This window comes from Sus scrofa, chromosome 1 (genome assembly GCF_000003025.6).
Source record: "Sus scrofa isolate TJ Tabasco breed Duroc chromosome 1, Sscrofa11.1, whole genome shotgun sequence".
In the NCBI taxonomy this organism is placed as follows: Eukaryota; Metazoa; Chordata; class Mammalia; order Artiodactyla; family Suidae; genus Sus; species Sus scrofa.
In genome coordinates this window covers 206665578-206693514 of record NC_010443.5, presented here as the reverse complement: position 1 = coordinate 206693514, position 27937 = coordinate 206665578, and the positions used below count along the sequence as shown (strand labels likewise).

Below are 27937 nucleotides of genomic sequence, written 5' to 3'. Positions count from 1 at the left end.
TCCAACAGAGCAGAAAAGTGATGCATGGGGCAAAGAGATGAAACACCAACCTGGAAATCTGGGACCACCCATTATGTTTGGACTCACCAGCCCTTGAGAACCTCCTATCTGTCAAGGGAAAGGCACACAGGATGGTCCACACAGGTGGGCTGGAGTGCTCAGTGCAAGGGTAAATTAAGTCACATTTAAGGCTTAGCCTCTGAGCGCTCCACTCTAAGATGCAGTCTGGGAGTTGATGGTTAAATTTTATATAACCCAGCATTTTGACATAAATCTACTTTATATTCCATATATTCCAAAAGGAAAAGCAATATTTGCTGAGGACCTGCTCCTTGCCTGAACAGGTGTGTTTTAATCCTCAAAGCAGCTGAAAGTAGAATGGCATTATCCCCATTTTATAGGTGAGGAAGGACCTTCGGTGATGTTAAGTAACTGGCCTGAAGCTACACAGCTAGTGTGTTTCAGAGGTGGGAGCTGAACAGAGCTTTTGTGATTTCACTGAGCAACCACACTATCTCAAAAATAAGGAATCCTTATCCAGAGTGATCCATAAACATTTCCAGCAGTGGAGGCATGTTTATACACTTCCGTGCTCTGCTAGAGACTCATGGAAGTAAGTGAGTGAATCTCTCTCAGTGGCACTGATCTATGTTTTCAGTAAGAAGCCAGAAGTAGGACAAGGTTGAGTCTCAGATGTAACTATTAGGAAGAGTGAGAGACAGACAGACTCAGAGACAGAGAAGCTTACATTTTCCCTCCTTTTTACTCTATGCATTGTGCTCCAAGTGGTCAGCCCTAGGTTGGTCTTAGTCGGTTGCCCACTAGGACATGTTCTATGTTCTATGTCCTATGGAATTGCCTCCTATGAGAAATGAGTAGAAAGAAGGTCTGAGATTTAAAGGGAAAGAAACACAATCAGCCTAGGCTTTCTAACCAAGCATTCTCTTCAGTGCAATCCAGCAGTTACTGGAAGCACACAGAGCCCAGTTCAAATGAGAGCATGGCTATCTTTTAGCTGTGTGACTTTGGACTAGTTAATCAACATCTCTGAGCCTTTTCTTTCCTAATTAAAAAGCAAGGCTAATATTATTCTTCTAATTTATAGGGTCATTTTGAAGGTTAAATTAGCATTTTGGGAGTTCAAGTGTGGTTCAGCAGGTTAGGAACTCGACTAGTATCCATAAGGATGCAGGTTTGATCTCTGGCCTTGCTCAGTGAGTTAAGGATCTGGTGTTGCCATGACCTGTGGAGTAGGTCACAGACCAGCTTGTGGCATAGGCCAGCAACTCAGCTCCAATTCGACTCCTAGCCTGGGAAATTCCATATGCCATGGGTCCGGCCCTAAAACAAAATCCAAAATCATTTAAGCATAAAATACAGTGGTTTAAATGCAGTGGATTAAAATAACTAATCCTGTTGTCATTATCTCCGTTATCAAGGACTTCAAAGCCTTGTTGGAAGGATATGCGACTAAGAGTTGATTTTTAGGAAAAAAATATGTTCATTCTGAACAGTGTTTCTCAAAAGGAGAACAGCAAGAGAGCCAGCTTTGGTCCCTCTCCTTGAGTGTTGGGGCCAGCCCCCTAATTTTTCCTAGCCTCAATTTTGGCATATGTAGGATAGGGCTAATAATGTACCAGCTCCCCAGAATATTGCATTAATGTCATAGATAAAATGGAACATGGCACCTCAGATCATGGCATTTGCCAGGAAGTAAGAATTCCTTACATGTAACAGCACTCATCCAGTTTCGGCCACCTTTGATTGGCATCTGAGTGGTGTGCATTGCAGGACCAATGTTTTAAAGATCTCCTGCGGTTTCCAGAAGCAATTTCTTGATTCATTTTCCTTTCTAATTGCCCCCCTTGGAAGAAATGGACTTGCATTCGTTATCCAGAGACAGTGTGTGAACTGGGGTTGGGAGCAATCGTGGACGAGGTGCTGTGCTCACGTGTGCACATGTTATGTTTCCAGGGAAACTGAGGTTGCTCTGCAAAGTCCCAGCTTCAAGCACTGGGGTAGGGTGGCTCATTTTATAGCTCTGACACAGGATTGTTGCTAAGGATATAATGATAAACCCTTATTGGGGAAAGCTTTCCTTTGTGGAAGGTTTGTTTTGTTTTTTAATAATTTCTCGTAAAACAGGAGTTCCCATTGTGGCTTAGCAGAAATGAATCCAACTAGTATCCATGAGGATTCGGATTCAATCCCTGGGCTTGCTCAGTGGGTCGGGGATCTGGCATTGCTGTGAGCTGTAGTGTAGGTCGCAGACATGGCTTGGATCCCGTGTTGCTGTGGCTGTGGTGTAGGCCAGCAGCTGTAGCTCCAATTCAACCCCTAGCCTGGGAACTTTCATATGCCATGGGTGCAGCCTTGAAAAGCAAAGAAAAAAAATTTTTTCCCCTTAAAACAGAAGTTGATTCCACAGCACTTGAGTGAGTGACTGTTACATGTCATACTCTGGGTTTGGAAGCCCCACTTCTTTAATACTTATTGAGATATCAGTTTCTGCTAAAATTAATAGAACAATGCACCACCAGGCTTCTGGCCACCCCCAGGGGGGTTAATATCCAAATGCCTCTTAGGAGCAGCTGCACATGCCAATGGGACTACACTCTGTTCTCCTAAGTTTATTCTCCTATTTCATTTTCAGAGGAAAGACAAAAAGGAATAGAAATCCCCAGGCAAAAAGTACAGATATCAAAAGCCATTGCATGGAGCTCTAAGAAGGCTGATGGGCAGATGGGCAAAGATGCAAGAGTAAAGATGTGGTGGGTAAAAAAGAGGGAGGGCGAAGTGAGTGTGATTGAACTTGAAGCTAAGTCAGCTCTTTCTGACTTCCTGTTGCAGACTAATCTCTAAGCATTTCTGTGCTGTCCTTTTCATAAGAAAAATATCTTCGGCTTCCCTAGTGACTTCTTCTGCAAGAGATTTCAGAAAAGCAGGTAGTGGAAGGAATGTTTACATGAGGCACATGAAAAGGTTAATTAAAGAGAGCATCTAAACCCTAGGGAATATACCCTAGATACTTGCATTCATGGGCTTCTGATTGGTGTTTCCAGCCTGCACTAGCTTGGCAATGGGATACTACTGACAATAGATTGTATTAATAAGTATGAGGATGAAGGAGAAGACTCAAATAGATCCTCTTCTGCAGGCAGTCAGGAAACTCAGAGCAGACATGAAGCAAGTTTGTGTTTGTTGGCCAAATAGGAGGATGGAAAGAGAGAATGATTATAAAACTACCTACCCACTCTTTCAGTGGCCATTACTTTGCCGTGGAAAAGGCAACATCCAACAAACCATGGACTCTAAGAACCAACACTGTAGGGAGATATCTTTCGGGTCAAAAAAATTCTCACTAATCCCTGCTTTGCAGAACATCAGTGAGTACATGTAATATTCGCAAAACCCGAGCTTTCAATAAATCAGAACACAATGGAGGCATTGTCTGAACTCGACAAACAGTCCTCTGCTCCCACCACGCAGAACACTCCAGTCTGTGTGCAGCCGAAACTCAGCCCAATCTTATCGAACTCAGTTGATTTATGAGAGGAAAAACCTAGAAAGGGAAGCAGCGAAATAATGATATTAATTCTAATAACGCACTGACTAGTGCCCATATAAATCACTCTCCCCACTCAGATTGATTTCATGAGAGTAAGAATTCCGTGCATAAACTCATCTCCAGCTGCCCAGGCAGCCGCCCAGGGCCTCCTCGTGCAGATAGAGCTCTGGAAGAAGGGCCACTGGAGGGTCTGCTGGAAGTTCATAGACGTTTTGCCTGAGAAAGGCCTGTGGGATCAGCCCCAGAGGTACCGATGTAATTGGCCACACACACAAATGTTGCCGCATCCGAACATTTTTGGCAACTCATGAAAGCTTCATTCCTAGAGGCCACTTGAGTGTCCAAATAAAAGGGGATTTTTGTTAGTGAAAACTGGAAAGAATAACCCATCCTAGGATCAGGCTAATAGGGCCTGGCCTGTTAAAATGTAACACTGGGCCGGCCAGAGTTTGAAGTGTTGCTGGCAGGGATTTGGAGTAGCCGTGAGAAGAGCCAAGCAGCTCTCACAAGGAAAACTCTGCTGGTGAGAAGAGCTTTCCACAGCCCAGAGAGTCTCTATGGCCCACCTCGAGGGTGAGAGCTTCTTCGAGGGCAGGGATCTTCCATTCAGGGCAGAAGGGAGAGAGCCTGGGGTTGCTTTTGCCTCCCTCACCCCTACCCCAAGCTCCCCTCCCAATTCCCTACCCCTCCCACTAGGCTGTGTGATTCTAGGCAAGGGAGACTCTGTGGCTGACCTTCAGGGCCACTTCTGCACATGGCCTGGGAACAGCCGTTGCTCTCCGTGTGTTTGCAGGGTGTTGACAGCCCTGGGCTGAGGGAGCTGGGGGAGGGAAGCAGAAAAAGTGATGCTGTAGAAATAAGGCCACAGAGGCCTTCTCTTATCACCAAAGGGCCCCCAACTGAAGAAAGTTCTACTACTGCCTGTTTCACAAAGGAAATGCCTTCTTCTACTGGAGGCCAATCCAAACCAATTGACTTAGACGTGGAGCCAAGGCCCTGAGGTTCTGCCTCGAGCATTGCCAGATAAAATCCTAGATGCCCGGTTAAATTTGAATTTCAGATAAATAATGAATAATATTTAAATCTAAGTATCCCAAATATTGTATGGGACATAATTGAACTAAAAAATTATCTGTTGTTTATCTGAAATTCAAATTTAACTGGGCATCCTGGATTTTTGTTTGTGGTGTTAGGTAGAATTCTTAGATACCACCAATGACTCTCACCTTTGAATAACCTCCTCCCCTGGAGTGTGGGTAACACCAGTGACTACATGAGACATCACTTCTGTGATTGTCTTAGATTACGAGGCAAAAGGGAGTTTTGCAAATGTAATTAAGGTTACTAATCAGCCAAGTTTGAGCTAGTCAAAAAGGAGATTATCTGTATGGTATAGACCTAACCATTCAAATGCTTTATATCTAGATCTAGAGGCCAGAGACAGAAGTCCATGATTCAAAGCAGGAGAGAAGGAGTGTTGAAGGAGAATACTCTTGTGTTGCAGAAAAGGCCTTGTGCAGGACACAGCAGTTGGCCTCTAGGAACTAAGAACAGCCTCCAGTTAATAGCCATTAGGAAAACAGGAACCTCGGCCCTATACCTCAATGATCTGGATTCTGACAACACCCTGAAGGAGCTTGAAGCAGGACCTCAGGGGAGATGGCAGGCTGCCTGATCCTGATTTTAGCTGTGGGAGACCTAGAGCAGAGAACACATCCAGGGACTGTGGGCCCCTGCAACATGTGAGAAGAAAATTTTGTTGTTTTCAGATGCTAAGCTGGTAATGTATTAAGCAGTAATCGTACATTTGCGGAGTTCCCACTATTGCTCAGCTGTAATGAACCCAACTAGTATCCATGAGGATGCAGGTTCGATCCCTGGCCTTTCTCAGTGGGTTAAGGATCCAGTGTTGCCAGGAGCTGTGGTGTAGTTCAAAGATGCTGCTTAGATCCTGCATTGCTGTGGCTGTGGCGTAGGCTGGCAGCTGTCGCTCTAATTTGACCCCTAGCCCAGGAACTTCCATATGCTGCGGGTGTGGCCCTGAAAAAGAAAAAAAAAAGAAAATCGTACATTTGCTAAATCTCACAGCCCTGTCTGTATCCTGTGGTCTCCAAGACACACTTTTAGGGGTTCCTAGTATTGGCAACAAGGATGGAGGATGAATGAAGGGACAAGGGAAACCTAAATGCATCCTCTTGTTAGCAACTTAACAGGAAAGAGCAAAAGCAGGAAGGCAGACCCTAGAATTGTCTGCTCTGGTGCTCGTGTCATGGGAGGAGGGGTGACCTGGCTTCCTAGACCCCACAGCCACCAAATCACAATTTAGACCTATACACACACACACACACACACACACACACACAAACACACACACACACACACACATACACACACACACCCCTATACACCTTCTTTCCTAGGGAGAAATGTGGAAGACAAGCTTATCACTTGTCTCAGAGGTGAATACAGTTGCTAGTTCTGCAGATAAATATGTGGTGTCAACCAGAGCCTATTACTGATCCGAAGCTGTAGAAATGCATGTGTTCCATGTAAGGATAAACTCTGTTTGTTTGTGGGGGGGTGGGGGGGAGGAGGGGTGTGAATATAAACAGAGAAGGCAAGGGCTGTGCCAGTCTAGAACTTTCTCGGGCACCAATTCAGCTTCCATTCAGATCATGTAAACAAGCCCTCAGAGTCTAACAGGAATTTGGCTATCATTTTTAAAAGGGTCAGAGGACTGGTTTCGTGTTTCAATTCTCCAAATGTTCTTTTGCTTATGGATTCCCCTAAATTCCCTTCCCAACAGCTTCTTCTGTCCCTCTGGCCTCATGCTACCCTTGAAAGTGGCCAGAGGAAACTCTTAGGTGTCAGCCAGTCAGCTTGGAGAGATTCTCTTTCATCCCCTGAGTGTCTGGAGATGTGAGTTTAATGAGAGGCATCGACCTTTGAATTATACAAATGGACCTCTTTAGCAATCACTTCCCTCCCCAGTCCATACCCTCCCTCAGCTTTTAATCTTCTCAATTATATTTCCTTTTCATTGATTACTACTTTGCTAACTTTCGGATTGAGCAGGCAGGAAAGCCTCAGCCACACAGGTAATGCAATTGCTTTTTGAGCCTGACGCCGGCCTCTCACCTCCTGAGGGGGCTTTCAGGCCCCCCTCCCACCCTGTTGGGTCTTGGCCAGACCCTTGGCCTTGTATTGATTTTGCAAGAGGGCCCCTTCCATCCAAAGCTCTGTGGAGTCCTGGTTAGGAAGATGGGGTTTCAGTTCTGAGCTTCACTAGCAGAGATGAGGGGGGTGGCAGGTTGCTGCCAGGGGTGTGGGAAGGGCGCTCACAGAGGCTGGCTGTTCCCAGCGAGGCCTGGGAGTGGCAGGTGATGGTCCTGGGAGCAGGGAGCTCTGGGTCCTGTTCCCACCTCTGCTCTGACTTTTTGAGTGACCTTCATTGAACCCCTTAACTTTCTGTGCTTTCCTCTCTGCGCCATCTGTAAGGGGGAGACAATGACACTTGTCTGTGAAAGTGCTTTGAGGGATACTGGCATAAAAGATGCAATGTAAAAGCCAGTGACTGGCCGTGCTTCCCATAAAGAGCCCCTTGTTTGCATCTGCAAGAGGCCCCGTTTTGAGGGCTAAGAAGAAAAATGGAGAAATTTCCTTAATATCGAGGCCAGGCGGAGGACATGGCTGGGGACCAGTTTGCAATCCCTTCTGTGGCTGGGGGCTCCCAAGCTGCTGCCTGGATGTGAGCTCAGCGAGGTGCATGCTGGGACCTGGCTGGCAGCACAAACAGATCCCTGGTCTCTGCACCAAGCAGGACCCAGTGCCATATCAGGATTAGCCAGGGGACCTGCCCAGTGGTGGCGGGGGGCCTGCCTCCTATGATTTACGGGCACTGACGCAGGGACCCGGCAGAGGAGGGGGGAGGCAGGGAACTTTGGGGACATTCTCAAAACTGGAGGTTGTTCAGAGGAAATTACTCAATAAAAACCAGGTTTCTCTAACTGAATAGATCAATTTACAGCTCATAAGGTGGAAAAAGTCTGAGCCTTCAAGATCCTGCTTGGGCGGGTCTCCTGTAAGCTTTCCTCCCTTGGCAGGGCAGCTGTGGCTTTGGCTCTCTCAGGCCGGGCACCCCTTCTGTAGCTTTCAGGGCCAGCATTTTTCTCCCGTCCTGTTTCTCTCTTTCTCTGCTACTTAAATTTTTCTGGTTAAGCTTCCCCCTCTCCTCTCTTACAGGCCCCCCACTTTCACCTCCCTACAGTCCTATTAGAGAAGCCCCTGTTGTTTTTGTTTTCCTGATAAGACAAATTCTTTTTCCGTGGTTCCCCCCACCCCGAGCTGCCTCCCCCGCCCCACGGCTGGTCTCCATTGCCTCTCTTCCCTCTGTTTTCCCTTCAGGTCCTCAAAGCTTCTCCCTTTCTCCTCCAGCGGCCCATGGTTGGTTTTTCTGCACACCTCTCAACCTCTCTATTTCTCCCTCTCTGCCTTTTATCTTCCCAGCCCTTCTCTTTGGTTGCTCTCTTGGCCTTTCTCAGTGGCTACTGCAGTAATTCATCATGAGCGTCCAGTGACACCATCACCTATTGACTGGGCTTCTTTAAGTTTGCACTAAAGCAACAGAGTTCTCAGGGAGGCAGGATCATAGGAAGATGGACAGGGCCCAGATGGAGCTGTATTGGAATTCCATCATCCATCAATCATCATTCATCCATGTACCCATCATCCATCTATCCATTCATCCACCCATCTCCCCATCCACCCATCCATCTATCCAAACTTTAATCATTCCTTGATTTATCCATTCAACAAACATCTGTTGAAACATGCTACTTGTCAGGCACTGGGCTAGGTACTCAAGAAGGGTGATCTAGTGTAGAAATGAGTCTTGAGTTCAGTTAGAGTTAAGGAGAAGTATGTGATACCAAGAGACTATCTCCTCAGAATATGACCTACTTAGGAATGAGGAATTAGGCTGAGATCCGAAGGCTGAGAGGGAAGAACATGCAGGCAGTGAGCATGACTTTTGAGAAAGCTTGCCATTCCTCATCCCTACCAAATCCTTTCCTAATTGCAGGCCAAGGACTCTGGTTCTTTTAGCAGAGATCAGGACTTATTGGGCCATAGACTTGAAGTGCAACACATCTCTGACTTGGGTTCAATGACTTAAATATAAGTCTAAGTGGTAAATGGTCGACATCTATCCTTTCCTGGGAACAGACTTTGTAGGGGGTACAGAAGGCATTTGACACCTGAAGGTGGAAGAGAGTCATCTCTGGAATGTGGATGTGTCCTTAGGATGGTGAGCTCGCTCTATTTGGTGCTGGGGGGACCCTGAGGGTTTGAGGGAATAACCTACATTTCCTCCTCCGCCTGCCCTTCCAGGTGTCAGTTGGCTGGCCCAGCAAGCTGCTCCTTCCTTCTTTGGGGTCTCAGTCCTTCCATAAACTTTGGAGACCAGGCGGTTCTAGAAGCCCAGCACCTCCCTCCTCCTTCTCACTGGCACTGGTCACAAATTCACAGCGGCCCTTGGGTTTCATGCCTTGATGGCCTTGTAATTGTTATTGGAACTTGCCTTGGATAGATTTACGGTAATGAACTCACCAAAATAGCAAACCCGTCCAGGGCCTCTCTGCAGACAGGGTCTTTCCTGAGTGAAGATATTAGAAAACCATTCTGCAAAGGAAAAGCAATACTGACTGGTGACTTCAAGTTTAGGAAAAAATACCACTGTTTGGGTTTTTCTGTTGGCCTCTAACTTTAAACACTTCATTGGCCAGTTGCTAACCAACACAGTTTTTGGCCAAGATCCTGTTTATGTTGGCACCAAATGTATGTATCACAAGCAGTTTGTGTGTTTCTGGGCATGTGTGTATGTGTATATGAGTCTGTATATGTTACAGATTCCAAAACTTTTGAACACAAGGTTTTGTACTTTTTGAGATGGTTCTGGCCAAGAAAGCTAGCAACTAGTAGGAAGGGCATCCATATGCATTAAGGACTAGCTTTTAGGTCACCCTACCCCATCACAGCCACCCACAGGCATGGCTGGCCTGGTATGGAGCTTTCGGACCTCCCCAGTCCCCTGTCCTCCTGAGATATGACTGAGTGGAGTGGCCTCTGCCCAGTGAAAGGGGCCCTGGGGACATGGGCGCATGCTGTGTCACCTCTGTCTGAGGACCAGAGGGCAAATCATCAGGAATGCTTGGGACCAGGAATTTTCTCCTAGCTGGGGCCAGAAAAGCTCCATGTTTTTGTGGCTTGGCATTAAGCAAACAGCTGCTTTTTTGTTCTCTCCTCAAATTATTTGTCCAAACAAAAGGCAACTGTCGTGGAGAGAAACATACAATTTTTTCCAGCGTTTGCCCCTTTCTGTGCCTCCTTTCACAGCATGCTCTCTGACTCTGTGCATTTCCACAGCTCAGTGTCAGATTTCCAGCTGACAGCAAGGCAGGGTTTGCTGCTCTGGAATGTGAAAGCCACCCTCGGCCTCTCTCGGGCCTCCTGACCCAAGGCAACTTCAGGACTAAAGGCAACTTTCACAGGATGGCACCTTCCCTGTCCAAAATCCCCAAGGATTTCCTAAGTCCATAAATCATGAATTGAGAAACATCCCCTCAGAGACTGAAAGTTTGGGAAAATAGTGAATCCTGAAGGAAAGATGGGTTTCCCCTCAAACTCTCATTTCTTTGGAAAGTGTAGAGACTGAATCTTCCATCTAACAAAGGATTGCGATTTAATTGCAAGTCATCCTTTAGGAAAGACTTGGCTTATCAATTTGTATCTCATTAGAATATGGTAAAATATGCTAAACAGCACAACTAAATGATAGAGAATTTAATCTTGCTCTCAGGCTTGTTTGGATTAGGCCCTGTCCTTATCTCCTCAGCACACTCATGACTCTCCTTTAAGACTTGGGGCAAATGTCACCTTTCTGGTGGGGACTTCCCATGTCACCTGACCCAAAGCCACCCTCACCTGCCCTGCAGAATTAGGGTGGCCTTATTCGAGCTCCCATAACTCTCCCAGCACTGGCATGTCACCATGTTTACACTTTTTGCTCCAAAACAATTTCGGATTTGTAGAAAAATTTCAAAAAGAGTATAAAGATTTCCTCTAAATCAGTGTTTCTCAACCTTTCTCTCATTATCGGCCTCCCCTTCTCCCCCAGCCCTTTCTAGGTCGTTTTTTTTTTTTCCTAATTGCCTTCTGCCACAAAATTTTAATACCACAGATCTACTGTAAATATGCTTGTGAACTCCATGAATTTCTTAGCTTTACATGGAAAAAGAGTGAGTTTTTCAGTCCCCAGGAACAATTTTCTTTCCTGGGAGTACCATGTTGCCTCATGGAGAATGCATGCTATGTATCCTTTACCCAGATTCCCCTAATGTTAATATTTCCCCATATTTGCTTTATCATTCTCTCTCTAAATGTGTGTATGTGTATATATGTGATATATATGACATATATACACATAAATATACATCTTTATACATATACACAGGATACATGTGTTTTTTCTGAATTGTTTAAGTTGCAGACATGATGCTAAATGCCTTAGAAAGCATTTCTTGTAAACGAAGACTTTCTCTTTGCATTTTAACAACAAAAAATTTTTTTTAAACATTTCTATCTCCTTCTCATGGCTATAAGTGTCTCAAGGTCTACACCTTGTTTCTTAAGCATCTTTGGAGACTAAGTACCAGGAAATGTCCTGGCATATAGAAGCAACTATTATAAAATAATACATTTCATTAGAATATAGCATATGCCATGCATTTTGATATAATTTCCGTATAGGTTAATTGATATGATTGTTTTTTAATACAAAATATATAAAATATGTCCTATACATGATGGATATATTTTATGTTATATATTTTGTATTAAATAATGATGCAAAAACACATTTTTATTTGCAAATGAATGGAAATCTCAGGGTCATCAATATAAGCATCAGTCACAATGTATTCTATAGTTTCTGAAGCTGAAAGAAATTGGAAAAGCTGAAAGTTTACAGACTTTGGCAGTTGCTCCCAAAACAGTAAATAACAAAAAAAGAAACTGCTCACCTGATGTCAGTTTCACAGAATGGTACTTGGAGTTGGTTGAGCTTCGCACATGCCACTCAGGTCTCCACATTTGTGCTGCTTTTTGGGAGGCAAAAGTGATATAGTAATTTAAACACTGTCCTGTCTTCTTGTGTTCTCTCACAAATATTTATTAGCAACCTTCCATTTGACAAGTGAATATCAGAGTCTCCTGAATTTTGTTTATTTTGTTTTGTTTTGTTTTTCTTTCTTTTCTTTTCTTTTCTTTTTTTTTTTTTGCTTTTTAGGGCTGCACCTGTGGCATATGAGGCATATGGAGGTTTCCAGGCTAGGGGTCTAATCAGAGCTACAGCTTCTGGCCACAGCCACAGCCACAGGAATGCTAGATCCAAGTCGTGTCTGTGACCTACACCACTGCTCACAGCAATGCTGGATTCTTAAACCACTGAGCGAGGGCAGTGATCGAACCTGAAACCTCATGGTTTCTAGTTGGATTTGTTTCTGCTGTGCCACAATGGGAACTCCTATTTTTTTTGTTTTCCATATGCTAAAAAAATTTACCTAGCTCACCTTTGCCTTGATTCCCTTGATTGCAAAATGTAGATCAACACATTGTGCCTTGTGCTGCTCTTAAGTCATTGGTTACCATGGTATGGGGTATGCTGGGCACTGATGCTTCATGGATTCTAGAAAGAGCAAATGTAGAACAAGATTCCAGGGACTAGGATGACCCAAATGGGACTTATTCAAAGAATTTGGCATCAAAAATGTGAAAATACTCAGTATGAATAAATACCCACCCCATGGAACATGTAGATGATGTACAAAACACGTAAAATATGTATGTCACATTAAGTTCTTTTAAGATAAATGATTTTGATGAATTAAATTTTACCAATAAAACATTGACACTCCTAGCATATATGGAAAAGCAGTTGTTAGTACTTGCTATTCTGACCACTATTTAAACATTTTCTTGATCTTCTTGAAGGCTGCCAAATACCACTGTGTCCTTGGGCCTCTTCCATCCCATGCAGCCTGCTCACCAGGTTATCCCAAATATCATGCAAGAGTCCCCAAACTTGGGGGAAAGCTTGGGTTGGAGAAGCTGAGAAAAAGGCCCTGCGATTCAATGGGTACAGAGTGAGAGTACATCAAAGAATAGTCTTCTCCAAATAACAATTCTCACGATTGCTGTTTCCAAACTTTGTGCCTTTTATTTCCTCTGCCACACATGGCCAGGAGAAGCTATTCACATCTTCCAAGCTCTGGGACAAGACAACCAGGGACAGATCACTATGAGGGCTGAAACAAGTTGTGGCAGAAGGTCCCCTATCACTGACGCCTGAGCTGGAAGGACCGCAGAGGAGTGACATCTCACCCTGTAGTTCTCTAGACAAGATAAAGTCCCTTTGAATGGAAGTGACTTGATTAAGGTCACAGAACAAGTTACTGGCAGAGCTAAGACTAAAGTCCAGGTTTGGCCCCTAGTCTGGGCACTGGGATACTTTTTTTTTAAGCTCTGCTGTTGGAAAATTTAAAGATGAATGGATGAGATTATGTTTTGTTTCCACTTCTTCAAAAGAAACAGTCTACATAACTTTAAACACCTTATGTACCATTACTTGAGATGATCAAAGGGCTCAATTAGGTATCATATTAAACTCATTCGACAAAGCAACAGAAAAGGTGTCCTCATCCACTTTTAATTCCCCCATTTTGCAGATGAAAAAAATAGGGTCTAGTTGCAGGCAGGGGTGGCACTGTGAGCTTTTGTTGATCTGGCAGAATTTAAACAAAGGTTTTCTTTGCTAATTCAGGTGCCTGTATCATTTCTATTAGATTACAGAGTTCCTTAATGGCAGGCTAGGTATTTTGGGCAACTGAGGTTTGATTTTACTTCCTTCTCATGTCCCCTTGTGAGTATCTCCTCTCTAAGCCCCTATGTGCACACATTAGGGTATATTCTAGATCCCTTTTCTTCCCCACAACTAGGCTCTCCCTCTCCTACTAACAGTGGTGCTGCACATACTAGATTTTTTCCAAATCCCTTTCTGTATTTAAACATATCTATCCTGGAGTTCCTGCTGTGACACAATGCATTAAGAATTCAACTGCAGTGGCTTGGGCCACTGCAGATGCATGGGTTTTATCTGCAGCCTGGCACAGTGGATTAAAGGATCTGTCATTGCTGCAGCTGTGGCATAGTTTGCAGCTATGTCTTGGATTCCTTGGCTTCCTGGAAACTTCCATGTGCTGCAAGTGCAGCCATTTAAAAAAAATATATATATCCATCTTGCTGTGACTCTCTTGTAGCCCCATTCATCTGCTAGGGCAAAATGGCTTCCAATAGGTTCATCATAAAAATAATCTATACCAATGAATAAAACAAGCAATGTGTTAGTCTATTCCTATAACACAATGCTATAACTAATTAAATGCACATATGGTCTAAAATAATTCCCTCCCTTGTGGTACACTCAACTGTTTTGAAATTTTAAGTGCCTTTCTTTAAAAAAATTATATTTGCAGTAAAAAGGGTAAGATAAAAAGTAACCGGCTGATTAAAAACTCAGAGAATGCAATTCCATTTTGCAGGAGACACCAGCAATCATTTGCAGGAGATATTGATCAACCAGAGAATGCACATTTCTGAACCAGGTAAGTCCAGGGTCAGGGATGGAGGCAGGTTTACCTGAAGTCGTAACAACATCCAGTGGAACGAGAAGCCTAAAACTCTAGGTCACAGTCTTTACATTCAATTCACCGGAAACTCGGTTGTGTTCCCTAGTAGAGAATTTATGTGTCGCTACTCTAGCCTCTGAACTAGCAGAGTTCCAGGAATAAGAAGGGAATGTTTTAAAAGTAAAGCATTGGGTGAAGTTCTGGAGCTTCTTTTCCTACTTCTGTGCTTTGGTTAGTGAAATTTTGTTTGTTTGTTTGTTTTTGTCTTTTTGCCATTTCTAGGGCTGCTTCTGTGGCATATGGAGGTTCCCAGGCTAGCGGTCTAATCAGAGCTGCAGCCAACGGCCTACACCACAGCCACTGCAACGTGGGATCCGAGCCACATCTGCAATCTACACCACAGCTCATGGCAACACCGGATCCTTAACCCACTGAGCAAGGCCAGGGATCGAACCCTCAATCTCATGGATTTGTTAACCACCGAGGCACTACAGGAACTCCTGAAATGTTTTTTGGCTATGGAAGAAACATCATATATGGGTCACTGGTTCACCATATATGTCACATTCTGCAGGACTCACTCAAGACTTGGAGTGTGGTATCTTCCACACAAAGCTAGAACAGACTGTTTACCACCCTGTGAGACTGGCTGCTTCTGGGTGATGGGATAGCACCACATAGCACCACGAATACCATAAGTTTAGTCTGTTGCCTCGCTTCTTTGAAAAATTATTTCCTTAGGCAGGACACAAAAAGCAAACCATTAATTAAAATGTGATGATTGAACTTCAGCAAAGTTAACTCCTACTCTTTGAGAAACTCTATGAAGCAAATGAAAAGGCTGGAGTTCTCATTGTGGCTCAGTACGTTAAGAAACCAACATAGTATCCATGAGGATGTGGGTTCAATCCCTGGCCTTGCATGGAGGGTTAAGTATCCATCATTGCTGTATGGCATAGGCCAGCAGCTGCAGCTCTGATTTGACCCCTAGCCTAGGAACTTGCATATGCCACAGGTGTGGCCATAAAAAGAAAAAAAAAAGAAAATGAAAAGGTAAGCCACAGATTAGAAGAAATGATTCACCGTATATGTAAGCAAAAATAACTTGTTTCCTGACTATGTAGAGAACTTATACAACTTGGTAATTAAAAAAAAAAGAAAGAAAGGGAAAAATATGAACAGACACTCCACAAAAGATATAAAAAACAGTCAATAAGCCTGTTAGAAGATGCTCCACATCACTAGACATCAGGGAATGTAATTTCAAACCATAAAGAAATAGTATACACCCATTAAAATAGCTAAGATAGAAAACATTGACATTACCAAATGTTGGTGAGGATGTCCAGCAACTGGAACTCTCCTGTATTTCTGATGAAATTATAAGATGGTACAATCATTTTTAAAAACAGTTTGTTGGTTTCTTAGAAAGCTAAATATGTACTAACCATATGCCCCCAAATTCCACTCCTTAGGTGTCTATCCAAGGGAAACAAAAACGTATGTCCACATGAATACTCTATAAGAATATTTATAGCAGCTTTATTCAGGAGACTCAAAACCTGGAAACAACCCAAATTTTTATTAAAAGATAAAGAAATAGTGGTATGTCCATACAATGTGTTATCTCTCATTAATAAAAAAGGAAAAAAAATGCTGATACTACCAATAGGTGTGACAGAATTTAAGAATCTCAAAAATATTTATGCTGAATGAAGAAAATCCCAAAAGAGTTCATACACCCTGATTCCATTTATATAAGTCTGTGAAAAGATGCATCTCGAATGACAGAATCAGTGGTTGCCTGGGGCTGGGTTTGGGGTTGGGATGGGGATTTGTGTGAAGGGACACAAGGGTGGATTCTGGTTTGATGAAAATATTCCTCATCTTGATTGTGCCGTGGTTTTTCATGTGTAGAAATTACTGAAAGTCATTGAACTGTATACTAAAATGGGTACATTTTATTGTCTGTGAATTATACCTCAGTAAACTTGGTTTGTTTTTGTTTTTTAATTTTATGGCTACACCTGGAAGTTCCCAGGCCAGGTACTAGATCCGAGCCACAGCCATGATCTACACCACAGCTCCAGCAACACTGTATCCTTTAACCCGCTGCACCAGGCCAGGGATCAAACTTGCACCGACTCCAGCCACAGTAGTCAGGTTCTTAACCTACTGTACCATGGCGGGAACTCCTCTAAACTTGGTTTTTTAAAAGGAATGTATAGTCATATGATGCTGACTCTAATCACCTTGTGATTCCTTTTATATATATATTTAATTGGAGTATAGTTGACTTAGAATGTTGTGTTAGTTTCAGGTGTACAGCAAAGTGAATCAGTTACACATATACATATATCCATTCCTATCAGGTCTGAACTCTCCATGGTGAATCTTTTTTCAAGGCTTGACATGGGTTCCATGGAGCAACCTGAATAGCCACCAACACTTCAAGCTCCATTAGATTCATCAGTCGGAAGACCTATTGGCAGAATAACTTGCGTTGTAGCCTGACTCAGCTTCTCCTGCTTTGGACTCCACTCAAATAAAGAGTAACCTTATGCATTACACTGCAACAGGGTCAGAGGAGTACATCCATACGCTGTATCAGCCCCAAAGAGAGCCCATAAAAGTATTGCTTGTCCTTAGAGGTGAAGAATGTATAGTATGGCAATTTTTCCTTCACATTGGAGAAAATATTCTAATATCATGGAGACATGAACTGCTAGAAATGTCTCTGAGACCCCTGTATTTCCAATGGAAGTATCTTCTGACCTTTGATGCACATGTGTTTCAGTGGGATATCAGTTCCTGCCTGCTCACCTGGTTGATTAGCCTGCCGTCATCTAAACTGTGGTCCAGCAGAATGTTCTCTGGGATAACAAGAATAAAAATCCCTCTGATCTAAATAATAGCATGTAGCAAAAGGATTAACATAACCCTGAGGCCAGAGAGGTGAATATGTACTGTTATTCCTGTCAGATCAAAGCAACTGAGAAAATGTATCCACCTGATCAGTAACCATACAGCAGATCTATAGGATAAAGAAACAATGTCTGGAAGAACAGCTTCAATCGTAGCCATAACCAGTTACACTTAAAATAGCACACATCATTTTCCAAGAGCCATCTGTCTTTAGTGGCAGTCACGTGGGCCAGTTGAATAGAGATGGGATAGGGATTGCCATCTTTACAACTTTAAAGCCCTTGTTGGTGGACTAACCTGTGCTATTCCCCCAGGCATGTGCTATTACCCTTAGTTCATTATTTTGGTACAGAGGGGAGTGCTACAGGTGTTTCAGCTTTGCCGATCCTATTAGAAAAACTCTCAATAAGTCAAAGAACCAACGTGATGATTCTACCAGTTGCTGAGTATATCTAATCAAACCACATTTTCAGGAACTATGGAAATGACCAAAGAATATCTTCATGGGTATAGTGGGCCCACTGAAAGACTGAAGTGACCCCAAAGTCCATTAATCAATGAAATTCTCTAAGCATCCATTTTTACCTATGGGTTATGGAGGTTTTCTGGAACCCTAATGATTAGTATTAGTTCAGAATCAATGTCCATTAATTCCTGAAAGATCCAGATATTTCTCTTTTTCTAATGTGAAATTATCCATAACTTGATTTCTGGTGTTCTTACCACTTCTGTTTGTTTCTTGGGTCTGTTATTCTCCATTTGACCATCCCCTAGAGGCTTTTGAGTTCATAATCCTGCTGTAATCCCATGATCCATCTGGTTAGGGCCAAGGTGTTTTGTAGTTTGCTATTCCTACAATACAGGTTAAATTCAATTCAGCATATTTCCTGGGTAGAGATGGTATCTACACAGCACTCTGTGCAAGGGAAGAGATTCACTAGGCGGTAGCTATGCTTTGGTTACACCCGTGGAACGCCAAATGCTGGGAAGACAGAGGTGAATGCAACCAGGCCCTTTCCCTTAAGGAGCATGGCCTGGGAGGATAATGCAGAACTTACTGGGGCTTATGCTTCTGGGATTGCCTTGAAAAGCCAGCATCCCTGATTGAAAAAAAAAAAGAAAGAAAGAAAAAAAGGTTCCTGTTTGAAGTATGTACAGGCCAGGCAAATTAAGGCTGGGGGTGGAATGCCCAGTGTTCTTTACAGGTCAGAGTTCTGTCCTTTCTCAGATGTGGGGGGTGCCCCACCCCAGCTGACATCCCCCAAAGTAGCACCCACAGAGCAGGTTGCTTGGGGGAGAGAAAGAGTGATCAATGGGGAAACCCCACTCTTCAGTTTAGGCAATAATTATTACCTTATTTTCAATGTGACTTTTTGAGGTGTAGGAATCAGCTGGGTGGGATGTCTTAGGAGAAAACACTCTGGAATGAACCCTACTCTTGTGAGGTGGCCCATGAAATGACCACAGTAAAAATCACTTCCCCAAGTTCACAGACAGAGGAATGGGATTGGTTAGGGGGTGGCAGTGGAGGCCTGTGGCGGAGCTGGGGTGAAAGGGCTCAGGAGGTCCACTGGGGGACGATGAGGATCTGGACATGAGACAAAGGTTTCTGTGACACCACATGCATCCAGAGGGTCCCTGCTGCCACCAAAGGCTTTCCCTGCTCCCAGTGACTTCTCAGGGTCTGTATAGCACTGAGGATAACCTGCTTTTGCTTGATTTCTCTTGTTTTTGTTTTTCTGTTTTTCAAAAATGATCACCAAATTCCCATCATTCTTTATGTGCAACACCCATTAAACCTAAGCGATTCTCCAAGACAAAGAAAACACCATGTCTGGGGACATGTGCCAATAAGAAGTACACGACCTTCTCTTGCTGGGGCACTGGTATTTTTAAAGCAACAAATGCATGATATTGAATATCCCATCCAGGCTCCCTTCCGAGCAGATCCAACAATTGTCCCGGGGAAGAAACAATCTGGGAAATGCCCCCAAACCATTATGGGGTGCCTACAAAAACAGATCATCAAATTCCTCTCCCTCATCAGAAAGGCAGGAGGCAGGGTGTGTGTGTGGCAGAGCGGGGGGCGGTCAGGGCACTTGGGATCTACCGTGTCCCCTTATCAGCACAGGTGAGGATGTTGGACCTTTTCCTCACCCCTGTAAAAACACAAGACGAAACACAACTTCTCTCCAAGAAGGTTTTCCACCCAGAGGTCTTTGCCTTAAGGCAAGAACATCCACTCTTCTGGCCCCTGCACAGGCCTCCCGGCAGCCGAGCGCCCTCCTTTGGCTAAGTAAATGACTGAGGGCCAGGGCTCACGAGCAGGTGGAGCCGAGCCTGTTGGGGTCATCCCTGCCACCCTGGCTCCTCTGCTGGCCAGAACCCCTGCCATAGCCTTGCTTATCCTTTGTTTTCCAGCAGCAAGTGGAGGCTAAGGTGGAAAGGGAAACGTGATCTCCAGTGAATTGCAGTATTTTGCTTTCTCTAATCCTATTCAGGTGGTGACTGTAGCAAAAAAGAAAAACAGGCCAATATACAGGATGGATAAAAACCCCTGATTATTACCTCAATGAATGTGCACTGGCTGAATTGAATTCAGGTCCCAGGGACTCCTTATTAATGGGTCCCAAGTTCTGACAAGGCTCAAAGGTGGGGCTTCTGGGAAGGTGACGGGGGGGGGGGGGGGGCAGCCATGGGAGAGTGTCTGCCCTGGAGAGGAGCTGGGCCCAGAGCAGGCAGCCTCTGAGCCTGGCCCAGACCACAGCTGGCCTGGGGCCGGGCTCCTTCAGGACTGCCTACTGCACACCTGCGGCCCGGCCTCTCTCCTCTCAGAGCTGTGCTGCTGCAATTTATTCCCCCCTGGAGCCTCCCCAAGGCCGGGCTGGGGGAGAGGCTGTGGGGGGACGGCACTCCCTTTCCTCCACCCCGCAGCAAGGAGAGTGAAAAACAGTCTTGCATGAATAATACGCCTTCTCCTTTGCTCTTTTTGAAGAGCTCAGAACACCTAGCAGACAGGACACGCTTCACCCTCAACTGCTCCCTGAGGCTAAATCGGGCTTTGATTCCCCACCCCACACTCACCCTGCCCTTTTTTTTTTTTTTTTTGGAATAGATGAAGAAATGACAGCCCAGAGCAATTGGTCTCTGGGAGTGAGCTGGGTTCTGGTAACAGGAAGCAGACAGGAAAGAGCTAATGTGGTAAGAGTCGTTTATGGAGGCAGAAAGTTGGCTTACTCCATGCTCGGTCCACAGAGGAACACAAAGGAGATCACAGCCATTTAAAATGCCCCGGTCTATAGGATACCTTGCCTCAGAAGCTGGTCAGCTAATAGGTTTTTTTTTTGTCTGTTTTGACTAGCGGGAGCGTTCTCTTCTGAGAGGATGCGTCTAGGTCACATAGAAATACAATCGCTGCTAAGCAATTGCAAAGGCCACAAGGAGGACTGCTTCTTTCAAACTGTTGAGCTCAGGAAATGAAGGCCAAAATTCCCTGTTCCAGATGTTTCTGCCAAATGGATGAAATAAGAGTTCCCATTGTATCTCAGTGGGTTAAGAACCCAAGTAGGATCCACAGAGACATTGGTTGGATCCCCTGGCCCCGCTATGGTGTAGGTCGCAGATGTGGCTTGGATCCCTAGTTGTGGCTGAGGTGTAGGCTGGCAGCTGCAGCTCTGATTTGACTCTATCCTGGGAACTTCCCTATGCTTAAGGTATGGCTCTAAAAAGAAAAAAAGGGAAGAAAAAAAAGAAAAAAAGAAGACGAGAGATCCCAGTATTTCTATACAGTAGATTCACCCTCAGGTGGGTGTGACTAGTTTCTCCTCTTCCATGGGCTTTGTTACTGTGCAGACTCTCGCTTACCATTCTAGCTGCCCCAGTCTTTCCTTTACCATACTACAGCAGGAGTGATCTTTTATAAAACCAAAATTTGATCATGCCCCTCTTATACTTAAAACATTCAGTGGCTTCCCATAGACTTCAACGTAAAATTCAAACTCCTTGGCACAGCAGGACAGACCCATTATCTATCCCGTCAGACTCAGGAAACTGCCTGCCACCTTTAACACTCCGGGCTCATTAATTCACTCATTTCAGAAATTGGACTGTCATTTATTAAAGGGTTAATATTTTCCAGCAGGTTTGCCAGTACTGGTAATGTGCCACACCTGGTAGTGCCTAAACATGATCTGTCCGAGACTCATGGAATCCACCTCTAACCCTAAAACTTACCTCTTTCTCTCCCTGTAACTCCCTCCTCTTCCACCAGTCAGCTCTGTATATTTTCTCCTTCTTCATCTTTCCCTAACGCCACTCTTGAATGTGCTTATAGCACCTGGTACTGTAATTGGGTAATATATCTCCCCCTTTGTGTATGAGATTTTTGAGGACAGGAGCTATGTCTTGTTCCTAGCCCCCAATTCATGGAAGGTGACTCTCATGGTCCTGGGTCCACAGCTACATTGGCTTTGGCCAACACAGGAGAGTGGGGGATCTGGAAGAGAAACCTCTAAACACAACTGTCCCTTGTTTTCTCCTTGGTGTCATATCTGGAAGTGAAATCTAGAATTGCTGCTACCCTCTTGCTCTCCAAGTGACACTAACTTTAGAAAGAAGCCTATGGAGTTCCTGTCGTGGCTCAGCAGTTAACGAACCCAACTAGTATCCACGAGGATCTGGGTTTGATCCGTGGCTTTGCTTAGTGGGTTAAGGATCTGGTGTTGCCATGAGCTGTGGTGGAGGTCCCAGACGCAGCTTGGATCCTGTGTTGCTGTGGCTGTGGTGTAGGCTGGTAGCTGTAGCTCCGATTCAACCCCTATCCTGGGAACTTCCATATGCTGGGGGTGTGGCCCTAAAAAGGCCCCCCCCCCAAAAAAAACCCGTGATGAGGACAGCAGTGGGGCACAGGGTCCCCAGTAGGGAACCTCAGCCTGGGATCCTCCTTCATTAGGACTTGAAGCTATTTGAATAGCAAATTTCTCATGGTTTAAGTCACCTGATTCAAGGTCTTTCCTTCCCTTCTCCTTTTTCTTTTCCCTCCTTCTTGTCTTCCTCTTTTCCTTTAAATTTTTTGCTGCCAAAATCTTCCTAACTATAACTCAATACCAGTTGTTGGTTGGACCTGGCAACTGAGTTCGATTGATGACATCTAGAATTAATTATATTTATTTGTATGTCTTATCTTCCCTGCTAAACAATAGGTTCTTTTATGGGGGAAACATTACCTTGACCCAATTTGTTCTATCATTCTCCTCTCCCAAGTGTCTGCTAATGCCCATTACACAGAAAGGAGTTCCAAAAATGTTGAATCAAAATCAATTGAATTGTCTTAAATCATTCTTTTTCTCATTTTTCTTAACCCTCCATTTATGACTTATCTTTGTACAAGGTAATTTAGTGTTTTATGCTGTACTGTGGTTCTCACATTGTTTCCCACTGAAAGTCTGGCACCCGCCAAGGAGGTGTTAAGGTTCCAGAGAACAGCATCTAAGTCTCATATTTCTTTGGTCTCCCTTATGGTTCCCAGCATTTGTGAAGCTCATCGAGGCATCTAATAACTTCTTAATGAACTTTACACAACATTGCATCCTCTTCTACGTTTATCTCAGTTCCTTGCTGGCAGACATTCTCACCTTCTTCTTCTTTGCCCTATGCCCTGCAGGCATAGAGCTGGCATCAATAAAGCCTTTGTGACTAATGGACAAGAATATTAAAATATTGTCTCCCCACAGATCACAATTCCACCAAGTGATTTTGGTTAACTTAAATCTGTCAAGGACCAGTGTGCTGGAGGTGGAACTAACATTTGAAAGTATCATTTGGGGTGGGGGGCTGTTTTGGAAGTGACACCACACACTGATATCCTTTCTTAACCATTGAGACTACTTTGCTATTTTCTGTGGGTAGTTATGGAGCCTAGTTTTCTTTCTCAGTCTACCAAACATTTCTATTTTTGATGGTCTGGGTCTCTAAAGAAGCCTGAAGTCACAGCTACTGTTTGCTAAAAGAGCACCTGGCACCCTGTTTCCAGTCCTATGAAGATCCTCTGCTAAGATACTCTGGCTGCCTGTGTTTCACATCTTGCCACATGACTGAGATTCAAAAATATATCTCAGCAGTTTAAATTATTTACGCTGCCTCCTAACAAACAAACAACCAGGAAACGGTAAATATAGGAACCTATGCATTCCCATATTTCACCACCACTTTAAACACGGTTTCTCCCATCTCGGTAATGGATTTCGACACTGGTTATAATATGGTATTTCACAGAGAAAACATTTTAAAACTTAAAACCCAAAGAAAGCAGGGATTGAGTAACAATCAACAAATCTGTCCTCATTTTTTCTTTCTTATTTTATATACCTGAGTGGCCTAGCCCTTCTCTCCAAATCTGATGAACAGGTTTTCCCTTTGAAGAATGGTTATGCATTCTTTGCCTTATTTAATTTCCACCCAGGTATGTGAAGGTGGTGGTGAATTACATGTGTGTTTAGGTGCTATGGGCTTCCATAGTATATACAAGGGAATGTGAAAGAGCAGGGCTCTTAAAGGGCCATACAATGAATGAGAATATCCCAACCTAAGGAAACTTTGGACGTGTGCGAACATGTGAGACATTGTGCTTCATGCCCTAGGAGATAAAAGATAGATAAGACATATTTAGACTCTCCAGATACATTATGGGCTATAAGTAATTCCAAAAAGGGGGGGGGAAATGGCTTTTTTTTTTCCCAAAATGGAAAAAAAATTATTACGAAAGTAATTCACTGCCATAAAAAGTAATTTAAAATAGAAATGTATTTAATGGAGAGAGTGAAATTTCTACTTCTCCATCTCTAATTCCAGAGATATATATCATTAAGAATTTTGTTGAGGAGTTCCCACTGTGCCGATGGGATCAGCAGTGTTTTGGGAGCACTGGGACACAGGTTCGATCTGGGCCTGGCACAGTGGGCTGAAGATCCAGTGTTGCCACAGCTGCAGCCCAGGTGGCAGCCAAAAAATAATTTTGTTGAGCCTTTTAGAATATTTATGTAGTGGGATCATACATATGGTTCTTTAACGTGTATCAGTACTTACAGTTATGTGTTTGTTTTACTTCTTACTGGCTGTGTACTATTCCATTGTATGTGTGTAACATAATGTCTCTTACTGACAGTTGAATTCAGTTCTCTGAGTTTTTTTTAAATTGAAGTATTATGATTTACAATGCTATGTTGTTTTTAGGTGTACAACAAATGATTCAATATATTCATAGATAATACTTGACAAAATTTGTTATAAAATAGTAGCTCTATTTCTCTGTGCTGTACAATCTATCCTTGTTTCTTTCTTTGAGATTTTTTTTTTAACTCCATTAGAAACAGTGTTGTAGAGTTCCCACTGTGGCTCAGGGGGTTAAGAACTTGACATAGTATTCATGAGGATGCGGATTCAATCCCTGGCCTCATTCAGTGGTTAGGTTCCGGCATTGCTGCAAGCTGCAGCATAGGTCACAAACGAGGCTCAGATCCCACGTTGCTGTGGCTGTGTTGTAGCTCTGATTAGACCCATAGCCCAGGAACATCCATATGCCATAGGTATGCCCCTAAAAAGAGGGAAAAAAAAAGAGAGAGACAGAGTGTTATAGTGAACATTCTTGTTTATTTATTTTTCTGCACTTGCTGAACAACTTCTTGGGAAGATCATGGAAGTAACAATGGAATTTCAGTAGAGCCTGGAGGATGGAAACTACAAGGTGTACTTGGGGGTCTGTGAATAGACTTCTTAGGGTAAAGTGCAGATTTTGTGGTCTCCATCTTGGGCAATTGACTCAATAAAAAATTAAGACGTGGGGGAAGTTTGCAGGAGAATATTAAGTTATGGCGGTTTAGACATTTTGAGTTTGCAGAGATGCCATGATACCTAAGAAGAAATATCCACATCTTTCTGGGAATGGAGGGTGCTGGGTGGCTGGGAACTACCAGAGGCAAGGAGGCATCAGAGTTTCCAGGAAGCACTGGGAAAGCTCTGACACACAAAAGAGGCATTAGGAAGGATGGGTGCCTGACTGTGAGGGAAGTCAGGAGGAACCACATCCTTATCTAAAAAACTGGGACAACAATTCCACCCCTCAGGGTTAGTATGAGCCCTAAGTGAAATGCAGTTTTCCTATACCGTCATTTCACTGCATTATGAACTTCCTCTGTAGGCCCCGAATCATGGTCATCAAAACAGGGCTCTTGGAGATGTTCGTTTATGGAACGAAGACGGTGGGTTATGAAGACCTTTTCAGGGAGCAACTGTGAAGTAACCGAAGGGGGTTGGCTCTGTTTTCTCAGTGATTCAGTGGAAAATGAAGAGTTACCTCCAAAGATGGGAATCTGGTCTAAAGACTTCAGGGCACTTTCACATCTGTGGTTACTGAGCTGAATTTTCCCTTTTATCTATTTCAACACCCACCCCCACCCCCACCCAATTACAGAGACTTGTTTTTGCTTTTAGAGCAGAAAGGAAGGATGGGACGACACACTCCAAATATTTAGTTAGTTGCAAAAGTATGCAAAAGTGTTATTTCAAAGCACCTTCAAGTACTGGGTTTCTTGAAATAAGAAACTCTATCATCTTGCTCTGCTGTGTTCCCTTTGGCAGGAACAATAACCATCCACTTCAAGGGCAAAACACTCAGCTCTTTGCAGGGAAAGAATAACAGCCGGAGAGTTGGGAGAGGGAAATTGCAGGCTCAGCTCTCCCCATCCAGGTGGGACCACTTCTCTGGGCCTTATGATGCTGATGAGTAAAATGAGAGGGCTGAGCATGAAGCCTTTATGTTTCTTGAGGGTAAGACATCACAACCTCTTGTCCACAGATCCCTGGTGAGGTTGATGGGACAGTAGCAGGAAGCTTGTTTTGTGGATTTGGAAATGAAAACCCAAGAGGTGAGTGACTTGGGAACACTGAACATGATTTCCCCCCTCAGAGATGAGACCAGGACTAATGTCTGCCAGCCGATTTCTAGCAGGAAACACAATCTTCTGAAAGATTCTGAATTTGGTGGGGATGGAGACTTCCAGAAAGTCAAGTGTCTGCTTCCTTCATATGGACCACTGCCTCCCCCTCTGTGGCAGCCCCTGCTATTTCTTCCCTGTCACTCCTTCTTTACACTCTTGTTCCAGCCAGACCAGACTACTCTGAGTTCATCTTACGGCCCCACCTCCCAGTCTTTGCATCAACTAGATATACATACGTGCATGTATGGGTTTTATTTGGGGCTTGGAAAACTCTTTTCCCCATTAGTCCTTTTCTCTAGTTAACTCCTCCTCCTTCAGCCTTTTATTCTCTCTTTTACATCTTTCTGATAGCTTTTCCCAACTCTCCCTCCAAACTGTGATGGAGACCATTTCTCTGGACTTTCTAAATTATTGTGATGATGGTATTTACTCCCATATGATAAGTCCCCATTAATTCATGGAACAGATGAGAAATATACTTGTTGGTTGTCCCAAAATTGCAATGGCTTAAATCAGATAAAATCTTTCCTTTCACGTAATAAGAAATGTAGAGTTATGCTCTCCAGAATTGATGTGATAGCTTTAATGTCAATAAGGACCCAGGTTCTTTAGAACTTTTTGTTTCAGTATCCTTAGTATTGCCTCATGATTCCAAGATGGAAGCTGGAATGCAAGCCATTCTATCAGTAAAGGGGGCAGGAACTAAAAGGAATGTCTCTAAGATGAGTCAGCCCCCTTTATGAAATTTTCCTCTAAGTTCTACCAAAGATACCTCCTTGCCTATCCTTAGCTGGTAAATATAGTTCCTTAGCATCCTAAAACCACTAATGCCCTTGGTAAGGTAGAAGGAGAGAGGAGCTGTTTGGTAGGCATTCGACATCTCTGCCATCTGAGCTACTCAAGATGTGGTAGGCAGCCCATGTCTGTCTGTGAGCAGATAAGTACAGCAGTGTAAGAGTTTACAAACTTTCCTAGCAACTTGACCTTGCCGTGACGGTGGTATCTATCCACAATGGATGGACAGTAAAACAATAACAGCTCATTCTTTTCCGCAGAGTCTGAGAAGCCCTATGTGCCACAAGTCCTCTGTCTGCCCCCGGCCACTGCCAGCATCACGAGGCCAGGTGAGCTTTGTTCTCTATCGTATTCATGGGTTCTGCTACTACGCCTAATGAAGAGGTGCCTCATGAACCTTGAGTCAAAATAAGCAGTGGATGGATATCTTTGTTAACATCTTGTTCTTGCTTAGCTTACCTGCTCTGATGTGTCTGAATTTCTCTCCTCTCCTGTGTCTCTTCATGACCTCCTTTGCTTGCTTCTTTCTTGCCCTACTGTCAGCATCTCTCAGTTCCTTCTTTCTCTCCCAACCCTTGAATGTGTAAACTTCTTAGGCTTCAGCCCTGAGCCCTCTGCCTCTCTCTTTCCACACCCACTCCCCCTGGGCTCACCTACTTCAGCAGCTTTCAGGCTCCTGCGGGAGAACCCCCCCCCCGCCCCCAGATCCTGGCCCCAGGCTGAACCTTCTCCTGGCTCCTGCTATCTTCCAGGTGCTCGCTGGAGTAGGTCCAGAATTGAAGTCTCTCTTCTCCTCAGTCAGGCTGATGGCGGGACTCTCCCCAGAAACCACTGGGATTCAACATAGAGCCCAGAGGGGCCAAGCTTTGAGCACGAATAAATCTGAATAGTCATCTTATAGGAAGTACAAGTAG

General features: G+C 44.0%; 1 long non-coding RNA gene across 1 annotated transcript in view; it reads left to right on the top strand.

Annotated features, from left to right (window-relative positions):
- LOC102162053 overlaps nucleotides 1-27648 on the top strand; it is a 54424-nt gene extending 26776 nt beyond the window's left edge. The window contains exons 5-7 of the long non-coding RNA XR_301295.3: nucleotides 14224-14286; nucleotides 26087-26156; nucleotides 27284-27648. This is a non-coding gene — a long non-coding RNA (uncharacterized LOC102162053). The remainder of the gene's footprint in view (nucleotides 1-14223; nucleotides 14287-26086; nucleotides 26157-27283) is intronic.